This window comes from Aquarana catesbeiana, linkage group LG02, assembly GCF_042186555.1.
Source record: "Aquarana catesbeiana isolate 2022-GZ linkage group LG02, ASM4218655v1, whole genome shotgun sequence".
Lineage (NCBI taxonomy): Eukaryota > Metazoa > Chordata > Amphibia > Anura > Ranidae > Aquarana > Aquarana catesbeiana.
In genome coordinates, this window is record NC_133325.1 from 227,075,379 (window position 1) to 227,088,191 (window position 12,813).

The window sequence follows — 12,813 nt, forward strand, 5'->3', positions numbered from 1 at the left end:
ATTCTATGTGCATCTCTGATATCCAAGCCTCTCCTGAGGTCTCCCTTTAGTCAATGATACCTGAGTCCACCTCCAAAATCAAATAAGGCATTCTGAGGCGCTGCCTATTGGTGGCCCAGGTCGCCATCTCTTCTGCTAGAGTAGGGACCAGATTCTCAATGTAATTGGTGGCGGAAGATAGCACAGACCTTAAAAAAGTCAGAACTACATGGACCTGTTGGTGGTCCTTTGACTCTGCAGATTTCCAAGCCCATCTTTTACAATAACCTGCCTAGTTAGCCTGGCCCTCAATCACCTTTGTGCATCTGTGGAGTCTCTATACCTCCCGATTCCTCCAGAATGCCCACTATCTTGAGCTGACCATGTCTGGATTTCTTCTGCTTTTTTACCCTCTCCCTCTTTTGTTATTCATGTTAATTATGTTTTTGTTTGCTTATATTCTCTTTCTAATATTATGACCTACCTTTGTTTGAAAAAGTCCTTTGAACTGCCAAGTTATACTGCTTGTATTCACAATGTTTCAGAAACATTCAATATGGATATACACATACATAAACCATATACTTCACTCAATGTACTTGTTGCAGTGTTTACTACACAATGGATTTTTTTTTTTTTGAATAAAGAGTTATTTGACTAAAAAAAAGAGAATATCAAAAGAAAATTCACTTTAGAATTTTCAATATAACAGATACAACCAAAAAAAATCAATGAAGTTTATAGGATGCAACTCTTACCTCCTCTCCCACTGAAAACAACTCCCCCCACCAAAATGCAAAATGCACCTGTGTAAAAAGTCACCTGCAGATAGTCTTAAATGTCATTGAGTAAACAAAACATAACAGTATATGGTTTCATTGTATTTAGTAATTCATTTATATTTAGATAAAGGCTGTGACTTTTGATCTGCATATGATATCAGTTAGATAGGAAACTTTACAAGTAGGGATGAGCTGAACACCCCCCTCCCTGTTCGGTTCACAGCAGAACATGCGAACAGGCAAAAACTTTGTTCGAACATGCGAACACCGTTAAAGTCTATGGGACACGAACATGAAAAATCAAAAGTGCTAATTTTAAAGGCTTATATGCAAGTTATTGTCTTAAAAAGTGTTTGGGGACCTGGGTCTTGCCCCAGGGGACATGTATCAATGCAAAAAAAAAGTTTTAAAAGCGGCTGTTTTTTCGGGAGCAGTGATTTTAATAATTCTTAAAGTGAAACAATAAAAGTGTAATATTCCTTTAAATGTCATACCTGGGGGGGTGTCTATAGTATGCCTGTAAAGTGGTGCATGTTTCCTGTGTTTAGAACAGTCCAAGAGCAAAATGACATTTCTAAAGGAAAAAAAGTAATTTAAAAGTACTCGCGGCTATATTGAATTGTTGGTCCCGGCAATACACATAAAAGTTAATTGATAAAAACGGCATGGGATTCCCTCACAGGGGGCATTTACTTACGTTCGACTCAAACATCGGGCTCATCCCTACTTACAAGTAAAAACTACTTTTTTAAGTGATATGTATTCCTATTTATCTCCTTATTAACTCTTAAGCAGCCCCAATCAGCCATAATGAACTCATTCTTCCCCTTATTTATTTTTGTTCTGCTATATTGTACTTCTATCTTTGTACTGTATTTTTTTTTTGTTTTTTTTTTTTGTTTTTGTTTTTTATATATAACAATTTCATTTATTTTATTGTGCAGAATTATTGTTAGTTTTCAGTGTGTTTAGAAAGGGAAAGTAGTTGGCTGCAGCTAGGTCATTCGCTTTAAGAGTGAGGATGATACCTAAATATTTGATTCCATCTTATTTCCACACACATGGTAAGGAGGGGTTTTCTTTTGGTAGTGGCAGTAAGTCCCAAGTTTAGAATGTGTGACTTAGATTCATTGACCTTTACAGTATGACACTCGGTTAAACAAATCTAATGCTTCGTGAACCAAAGCCAGGAGTTTTTCGGTTAACATTGGTATGATATCATCTGCGAGTAAGCTAATAGTATGCATTTTATTCTGCAAATAGAAACCAGATATATTAGGATAGGAATGGATGTATATCGCCAATGGTTCCATCAATAAGTTGAAAATGAGTGGTGAAAGGGGGCATCCTTGCCGTGTACCATTTGTTATGAAAAAAGGGTTGGATAGGGCACCCAAAGTAAACACTTGAGCTGATGGGGAAATGTATAGTGCCATTATGGTGGAGCATATAGAGCCCTTGAAACCGAAGGTGGACAGTGTCTGGGCCAGGTAGGTCCAGTGTATTCTGTCAAACAAAGAAAGGGGATAACTAATGCGCAAACCTACACTACACTCAGAGATGATTAGGTAACTGCCAACATACAAAGTGTTCACACACAAAATAAATTGAAAAAAAGGGAAAAGGTAAGTGGCGCTAACTCTGCTAAAATACGAGATCATAAATAACTATATAAATGTGCAATCAATCCTATAATAAATAGCACTAGGTGGTTGTGCTAGAAAATCTAGCATGGCCACCTAGTGCTATTTATTATAGGATTGATTGCACATTTATATAGTTATTTATGATCTCGTAATTTAGCTGAGTTAGTGCCACTTACCTATTCTGTCAAACACCTTCCCTGTGTCCAACGCTAGAAGTAGAGAAGGTGTTTTCTTGTGATTGGCGATGTGAATAGAATTTATAAGTTTGTCGGTGGCATCTATTGTCTGGCGTTTTTTTGTAAAGCCAGATTGATCCAGATGGTTAAGTTGGGGTAAGATATCAGCCATTCTCAGGGCAATACGTTTAGCATAGATTTTTAAATAATTATTTTGGGGGGGAGACAGGATCTTTCCCTGGCTTGGGTAGGGTCACAATTAGGGCTTTAAGCATCTCAGGAGGGAAAACAATTTAGTGTAGCACAAAAAATTAAAAAAAGGACAAAGTCCATAACACATGGAAGGACTAAAAAGTTCACAGAAAGATGATAGAAAAGGGAACAAATTCTTCTGTAATGCATAGGTGATGATATCCTCCACCACAGACACACAGATGTGCTTACCAGATCAGGTGGACCTCTTGTTATAGGAGGTCATGCAAGCATGTGTCTGTAAGGAAGTAACTGGACATTCCACAACCACTGTAGGGGATATCTGGTCCGTCACCATGGAACATCAATCATAAGGTGATAAGGTGCAGTGTACCAATGATGTGGAGATGCAACAGTCCCAAATGTAAAAAAAGTGTATACCGTTTAACAACTGGATGATTTATTAAATAAAAATCAAGCGCTGACAATCGCAAACATTAAAGCGTAGCACAAGTGAAAAAAACAGCTTGTTCACAGCCGAACAGCTGAGAGATGGCAGGGGGGGCCGTGTGGAATGAAGCTCCGCCCCCGTACGCGGCATTACGTCCAATAGGACTTCGTCAGTGAGGGAGGGACAGAATGAATAACAACAGTAACATGTATCCAAGATCCATACCAGATTACCTGAGAGTAGAAGACTATGGTATGACGTGGGAAAGAGGAATAGACATAGACGGAAGAAGAATCCCCCGCCCTCTGGCACCCCATATGGGAACTAACTGTGCCGGAATAGGAGTCTCCTGCTCCCGTCGTCTTCCGACCCCCACCTAGGAGGGTGGGAATATCACCATGGTTCGTGTTACCCGTAAATAAAATCTGAATCAAGGAGGGGGCGTGTCCGGACGTGCAGCTGGAAAGACGTGTGCGAGCTGAGCTCCTCATACCCCGCACCAATCTAAAGACATCTGCTGGCTTCTCTTACACAGCCGCAACCGCAAATTATACATTCTTGATCCCTGATCACTGCTGCTCTACGCCAGGTGCTTATTCGGGACTTTGAACTTCTATACCGAGGTTTCTCCTCAGTCACCGGGGACCCCTGCCATCTTGGGGGTTGCGGTTTGACAAGTGGCTCCTGCCACCTGGACACACAAGCTGGAGGGTGGACAGACAGTCCACACATACACCGGACGGCCGGTTTGTCTCTGGGGGACACACGGATCGGCTTCTCAGCTCGGAGAAACCACGGGATTCCATTCCACGGCCGTTTTCGGCATCCTGCGGCCTTCCTCTTTGGCGCAGCATGCGGGCTCGATTACGGACGCTCTCCTGAGTGACGCAGTGAGTACTACATCCAACCTAATTGTCCGCGGCCGGGTCCCCAGGAGGCGTCAGACTACCCGGTTCATTATCTCTTTCTCCCTGCGGGGGTTCTGGAGGCTGAAGGCGGCTCTGTTTACCCACCTCCTAGGATAGTCTGCGGCTTCGGCCTGCTCCTGGAGGCCATCTTGGGACTCAAACTTACACCCTAAAGGTTTCCCCTCTGCTCCTTCGGATGAACAGAGGGGGTGGTGGGGCTGTGGACAGGTGGATCTGATGGTCCAAATGAAGCACACAACTACCTTTAAGAAGGATGCTGCTTAGATAAACCTAGGGCCCCTGTCTGCTCACCAAGACCTCCGTGCAGCAGCTTTAGCTATTTACGGTGTCGGAGGTAAGCCTAAATGTTTCATCACTAAATTCTCTGCATACCTCATGGGCAAAGTTGGCCAACAGCAACGATACTATAAACCACAGATTGGGTCACGAGAGGAACCAAACATGGAATGTTATGTTACCAGACTGCAACCTACTTCCTCTAATCCCTCCGCAAACCCTTTTGCCCTGCTGGATCCTTCTCCCTGGATTCGGAAGATGCTACAAATTCCTCTCTGACTAACTCTCAGAACCACTCTCCCACTTTTTCACCCTCAAATATGACTCTCACCCCTGACATTCTGGACATCAAACTGCAGCTTTTACTCCAACAAATTACGTCCAATGTTTCAGCTGAGGTAAGCAAACTAGCTGCCGAATTGAGAGGGGAAATAACCCAAATTGGAGATCGCACAGACACTCTGGAGAGCAAATTCAATGAAATGATAAACTACGTGCAAACAATTGAGGAGGAAAATCATACCTTAAGCCTTTCCGTTTCTCAACTACAATTACAGCAAGAAGACTTGGAGAACAGAGAAAGAAGATAAAACCTATGATTCAGAGGACGGTGAGATTCTGAGCTCCAGACCTATCTTCTGGGCCTCTTTAATAATTTGGCCCCCTCAGTTGTGGACGTAGATTGGCGCTTAGACAGGGCCTATAGATCTCTGGGCCCAAAGCCTCCGGCCGGAGCTAGACCCAGAGATGTTGTGGTATGGTTTCATTACTTTGACAGTAAAGAGGCACTAACTTTGGCAACACACAATAAATCCCAAATTATATATAAGGGTGCTAAACTGCAGATCTTTAGTGACCTTTCTCCCATCATTCTCGCTAAACAGAGGAATCTATGCCCCCTTACTTCACATCTGCAACAACACAAGATCCCATACTACTGGGGATTTCCTTTCCATCTAGCTGTATCTAAAGAGGGAGCCCAATACTCTCTACGTGAATTACAAGAGGCTGAGGCCTTCCTGAAAAATCTGGGTCTTCCCCCTCTTCCAGAAGATGACATGATCCCTCCTGCCACACAAGCCCGTTTACCTCCAACTACGCCTACTCGCATCTGGACCCCTGTCCGGGGGAAATCTAAGAAGCACCTCTCCACTCCTCAACACCTCCTTGAACATCGCCCCGAATGCTCCTTTTTAGTTCTATTTCTCACTACTTTTTGCATTTCCGTTCCCTCAAAATTTTTGGATGAAACGATGTTGCTGTTTTGGTTATTTCAGTTTTTGAATCTGCCCTGTTTTTTTTTCGGGGTAGAACTTTTCTCATCCCATGAGATGCATTCACTAGAGGTTTTGATACTTTGAGTGACAAACATACCTGTTTTACTTGTTAACTTTGCTTTTCCCTAAGGACTTACAGGTTTTTTGTTTTTTTTCTTCAATGTCCTTTTTGTCCTTTTTGTTTTTTCTGCTATCAAATGAACAAGGTGAGCAGCAGACCCTTCTCATCTCCTCAAGCAGAGTCGCCAGATGGAAGTCCGTTCATGTCCCTACCAGGCCCTGGTCTATGCCCAGGGCTTCCTGAGAGACTGTTTTTTCTCAGGCTTACAGAGTTTTGAACTCTTTTTTCTTTTGATTTTTCTTTTTTGGTTTTCTTTTTTACTTTTCATATTCATGTCTAAAGATGTGTCTCACAGATTGAGATTTCATGGTCGTTATCACCTTATTTTAAAAGGGTTTCAACTTGGGGCTTGTATTCCAATAGTCAGAGGTGAAAAACTGCTTGTTACTCTCAATACCCATAAACTGCAATATATATACTTTTATTTTCTTAATGCTTCCATGCTTATATTATCACATGTTTTTACACTAGCCTTTCTAAATAGACCACAACCATGGCTCTGAAAATGATGTCCTATAATGTGAAAGGCCTGGGCTCCATTAGTAAGCGCTGGATGGCCCTGAAGGATTTCAGGGCCTTGGGCACAGACATGGTGATGATCCAAGAGACCCACTTTCGGACAAGCTGATCATTAAAATTTGCCTCAAGGTTTTTCCCCACCTCCTTTCTTGCCTCTGATTCCACGGGCAGGGCAGGAGTGGCAATCCTGATCAGAAAATCGTGCCCTGTTAAGGTTAGGAGGTCTCACATGGACCCTCATGGGAGATTTCTTATCCTAGAATGTGAATACCTGTCTACCTCTTTTACACTGGTTAATTTATATGCTCCAAACACGGGCCAGATTTCCTCAACAAACTTTTTGATACTCCCCAATATCGCTCACAACCTTTTATGATAGTTGGTGGGGACTTCAATCTGGTCATGTCACCCACTAGGGACAGACAAACCCTTTTTAGTACTGTCCCATCCAAAAGAGTATTGTCCCAAGCCAATGCCTTTCGTAAATGTATTAGGTCATGCAGAATCTTCGACTCATGGAGGATAAAACATCCCTCTGCTAAACAATTTACGTTCTATTCACCGGCTCATAAAATGTACTCCGGCCTTGATCATTTTTTTATCTCGGCTCCACTCAACCCTTATGTGGTCGAATCAGATATTTCTCCCATTACATGGTCGGACCATGCGCCTATTATGTTAGATCTTATGCTATCCCAAATCCTGTCATTGGCGTTTTAATGACCACCTTTTGCAGTCTGATGTATCCCACTCTATCCTAGCAAATGGCTTGAAAGATTATTTTTTACTCAATTCTGGATTAGTTACTCAGGTTTCTACATTGTGGGAGGCACACAAGGCTGTTTTCCGAGGTGCGTGTATAGCTGAGGGCTCTCGGCTGAAGAGAGATAGGAATAGTCTTTTACAGTCCTTAATGTCTGCTCTAGTAACTGCTGAGCGGAGGCTTCTGGGTGGTCCCACAGTAATGAAATTACGTAAAGTCATTCATCTCAGAGAACAAATTAAATCAACAAAACTTGACAAAACAGCTAGGCCCATGCTGTGGACGAAGCAAAAATTTTATGAATGCTTCAATAAACCCCACAGGATGTTAGTTAATAAGCTATGCCCTCATCCGTTCAATTTATTTCCTGACTTTCTTCAACAGTCAGATGAATCTAGAACACACTGCCCTCGTGAGATGGCCAACATTTTTGGCAAATTTTACAGCAAACTGTATAATTGCCTGACCCTGGGGAACCATTTTGAATTTACCCAAGAAAATTTTGAGTCCTTTTTTTCCAACATAAAGCTACCAAAATTATCGGATTTAGAGAATTTAAACGTAGCAGTATCAGCTGAAGAACTTTTAGCTATAATTAAAAGTCTCCCATTATACAAATCTCCTGGCCCAGATGGCTTGCCCTACTCCTACTACAAATCTTTTTTTGACATTCTATCTGATCATATGCTAGCTTTGTATGATTCTCTCCTTAAGGGTACTCCTCCGCATTCACATTTCTTCCTTTCATTTATTTCGGTTATCCCTAAGTCTGGAAAGGATCCCTCTATCCCAGATAACTACAGACCCATAGCCCTCCTAAATTCAGATTACAAAATATTTACTAAAATCCTCACCTCCCGACATTCTGGGCTCATCCCCAAACTGATACACAGGGATCAGGTGGGTTTCGTCCTTGGTAGGCATGCGGGAGATAACACCCGGAGTACAATAGACCTAGTAGACCTAAGTTGGCCCTACATGTTCGCCACTTAAAAAATATACGGTTTTGGCGGTCCTTTTCTAAAAGCTTTAGAGGCCTTATATTCAACTGTCACAGCACAGGTGCAAATGTCTTCCTTTCTGTCTCCTGGCTTCCCCATGACAAATGAAACTCGGCAGTGTTGTCCTCTTTCGCCACTGCTTTTTATCCTGTGCCTGGAACTCCTAGCCGAGTCTATCCGTGTACATCCAGATATACGTGGGGTGGTGAAGAGACGGGGGAATATAAATTATCATTATTTTCAGACGACATTTTGCTTACTCTCACTAACCCGTTGATATCCCTTCCCTCGTTACATAAACTATTGACCTCTTTTAGTGCTATTTCTGGATATAAAGTCAACACTTCCAAAACTGAAGCCCTTCCTATACACATTCCAACGCCATTATTATCCCAACTCCAAGAATCATACTTTTATAAATGGTGTAATACCTCTCTCAAATACTTAGGTATCCTACTTACCCCTTCTTATGCCTCCCTTTATAGTACTAACTTTCCTCCTCTGATATTGGATATTAATAAGTCTCTGTCGAACTGGACCAAATACCCCCTGTTTCTCTTAGGCAGAATCAATGTTTTAAAAATGTCTATCCTACCCAGACTGCTCTATTATTTTGAAACTCTCCCAGTAGCTCTACCTGCTTCACAACTAAAAGCACTCCACAGGATTTTTCTAACATTTATATGGAATGACAGGGCTCTTCGCATAGCGAGCTCCGTGATGTTTTCCCTTAGATCCAGAGGAGGTTTGGGAACTCCGGACATCACTAAATACTATCATGCCACGCATTTAATGGCCATTACCTCTTGGACTTCCTTGCATGCACCAAACCAATTGACTGCCATTGAGAAAGGGGTACTCTATCCGGTCCATCCGTTCTCCTTGGTTTAGGGTGCCCCCCCTTCTTTGGATCCCATATATAAACATCAACGCACTGGCCCAATGGCACTGACTTTAACCATTTGGGGTCATTGCCTCAAACACTATCCCCTTATGTGCTCCTGCTCTCCTCTTGTGAATGTATTATTCAACCCTCTCATTCCAGACAGTTTGTCCCTAGGCAGGATTTTTCCATGGATAAATGTTCATCTCTTCCAGCTCCGGAACCTGGTCCATCCCACAACGAGGAAGCTGCATACTTTCAACACTTTAGGTGAAAAATTTGATATGCCACCACACCTCCTCCACTTTTACCTACAGGTTAGACACTTCTTTCATTCCAAATCACCAACCCTGACCCTAGATAAGCCAACTACTTTTGAATACTTGTGTGCTCAAGGCCCTCATTAACTACATGTAATCTTCTGTATTTACTGTATCCACCATGAGTCGACTCCAATCACGGAGACCTTGCACCATTATATGAGCAGGTGGTCTCACTTAGTGGTCCGTCCTATCACAATACAGACGTGGGATAGGATTTGGTCCTCTAATTTTTGATCTTCCAAATGTGTCACTCAGAGGGAGACAACCATTAAGATTCTCATGTTTTGGTACAGAACTCCTGATGTAATACATAAGTATGATCCCTCAGTCCCGCAGCACTGTTGGCGGTGTGGGACTGATATAGGCTCCCTATTTCACATCTTTTGGCAATGCTCCTTGATTAAACCCTTCTGGCGTGATGTACATTTCCTTATACAAAAGGTTGCTGGGGTGTCCCTTCCGATGGATGCTTTCAATTACCTATTGGGGCTGCCTCCTCTAGGTGTATCTAAAAAGACAAATAGACTGATATCTTATATATTACTAGCCGCCAAGCGGCTTATTCCATTGTCCTGGCTATCCAATGCACCTCCTTCGTGGTCCAGATTTCTACATTTGGTGGCTGAGATTTGGACAATGGAGTTTTTGACGGCCTTGGTACATGACTGCATACCCCAATTTAATAAAATATGGGAACCATGGGATCTTTCGGAATTCGGGACCCCCAGGCCACCAAACACGCCCTAATCTAATATTGATTCTGCATTGATTGTGTATATGGCTTAGATTGACCTCAAGGTTCTAGATTCATCCATACTACGCTTACTATGTACATCATAAGGAAATGATCCAATCCACACTTGTGCCCAGTTTCTGTGAACACATTTTCTTTTTACTTATAATTGTTACTTTCCATTTTGCTTTCTCTTTTTATTATGACTGTTTATAATGCACTTGTATTGATAGCGTAATGTACATTTTGTTACAATTTTGTACTTGTTCTTTGATATCCCAATAAAAATACAATTTTGAAAAAAAAAAAATCTGAATCAAGAATTAATATAAGTTGACCTGATGTTTTCTACTTTAAACTTTCTGAACATGGGGATGGTAGTTTGGAAGGGGAGTGGTGGAAAGGAGAGGCAGAAGCTTGAAGTAAGAAAAGAAGTGGGGGAGAGAAAGAGGGGAGCATCATACTGTGAGCATAGTGTAATTTAAGCTGATGGTAAATTTGTTTTCAGTGGGATTCCTACATGTCTGGCCCACGGTTCCCAGATTGATTTAAATTTACTGGTTGTGTCCAGCAGTATGCTGGAAAGTTTCTCTTGTGTCATTATCCAGGATATTTTCCTGACTACCGCGGGTAGGGAGATTTTTGGATTTTTCTAGGCTTTAGCCACTGTGAGTTTATCTCCTAGCAGAATGAAATGAATCGGCCTGCACGAGGACATGGATATTCAGAATATAGGCGTTGAGAAGGGCGACCATTGGGGTTCTGGGGATCTGACTTCCCACAAGCTTGTCGATCATATTAAATATTTTTCCCCAGAAGGAACGTATTCTGGGGCACTCCCACCAGATGTGGGGCATCATGCCTATAAACTGGCATTCCCTGAAGCATAGAGGATCAACTGCAGGGAACATAGAAGCTAGTCTTGAGGGAGTGTAATACCATCTAAATATAACTTTCAGACTTGCTTCCATTAAAGTAGTATTCAAGATGCCTTTGAAAGAACTGAAGCTTGCTTTCTGCCAGACCCCCAGGTCCCACTGGAATTGGAAATCAGACTCCCAGGAAAGCATTTGGGGGCGACTTGGCAGATGGAGAGGTAAGTGACGAATAGACTATCGAGACCCCCCCTTCTGGTCCATGGCCTGACCATACCATAGCTCATAATCGGTAAACCGTGGAGGTGGAGGTTTATCCTTCCATATCGAATTTAAGAAGTGAGAAATTTGTCCAAACCTACATTTTTCGGAATTGGGTAAGTCAAGCTTTTGATGCAGTGGGCGAGGGTGATAGGACCCGCCGCCATAAAGAAGTGTCCAATTCGGTACAGCCCCTTGTCCAGCCACCATTTAAATGCAAAAATGTTTCTCCCCGGGGGGAAAGTCTCGGTTGTTAAAGAGATGGGTTAACTGTTTTTAAGCTGACACTAGAGAGGGGTCTGAGCGCAAAGAGTCCCAGAGGGCAAAGGAATGGGAGAGGGTAGGGGCCATAATTGGAGGGCGGGTTTTCGGGGAGCTCCAAAGCAGGTATTCTAGGGTGAAGCATGGCACTGCTTGTTTTTCAAAGTGTACCCAATCAGGTTTCTCATACCTGGAGTAGATTACCTACATTTTTCGGAATTGGGTAAGTCAAGCTTTTGATGCAGTGGGCGAGGGTGATAGGACCCGCCGCCATAAAGAAGTGTCCAATTCGGTACAGCCCCTTGTCCAGCCACCATTTAAATGCAAAAATGTTTCTCCCCGGGGGAAAGTCTCGGTTGTTAAAGAGATGGGTTAACTGTTTTTAAGCTGACACTAGAGAGGGGTCTGAGCGCAAAGAGTCCCAGAGGGCAAAGGAATGGGAGAGGGTAGGGGCCATAATTGGAGGGCGGGTTTTCGGGGAGCTCCAAAGCAGGTATTCTAGGGTGAAGCATGGCACTGCTTGTTTTTCAAAGTGTACCCAATCAGGTTTCTCATACTTGGAGTAGATTACCAACATCTGAGCTAGTCTGGCTGCTAGATAATATTTGAGTAGGTGGGGGTAATCCCCCCTTTTTTCTGTGTAGGTTTAAAGTTTGTTGTGGGATTCTGTAGCCTGCCTTTCCCCAAGTGAATTTAAGAAGTTTGCTTTGGAATGATTTGATATGGTCCTTCTTAATCGGTATTGGAAGGGAACGGAACAGATATAACACCCTGGGAAGCAGCGTCATTTTTACTGCTTTCACTCACCCCCGCCATGATAAGTTGTTCTTGGACCAGGATATGAGGTCTGACTCCAGCTTGTGATACATAGGGGGTAGTTGCTAGCATACAGAGCCTCAGTTTTTGCCGTTTATTCCCAGATATCTAATGGAGGAGTCAGTCCATTAAAATGTAAAGGTTTTTTGTAAGTGGGTTACGGTGTCAGACTGTAAGGAGATATTCAAAGCTTTTGACTTGGAATAATTTACCTGGAGGCCGGAAATCTTGGCAAATTTATCTAAAGTGTGGCACAAGTTAGGGAGTGAGGCTATTGGGGAGGTTAGGAATAGAAGAATGTCGTCCGCAAAGAGGCCACATTTATGGATCTGGGAGCCACAGGAAACTCCCTGTATATTAGGGTTTGGGCGGATAGTGATGGCAAGTGTCTCAATAGCTATCACAAAAATAAGCGGAGATAGTGGGCAGCCTTGTCTAGTACCCTTTGCTTATGATATTGGCTTAGAGTAAAGAGGATGCATCAGGCCCATAAATCGTTTGGCAAAACCCCAACGTTCAAGGATCGCAAAAATGTATGGCCAGGAGACC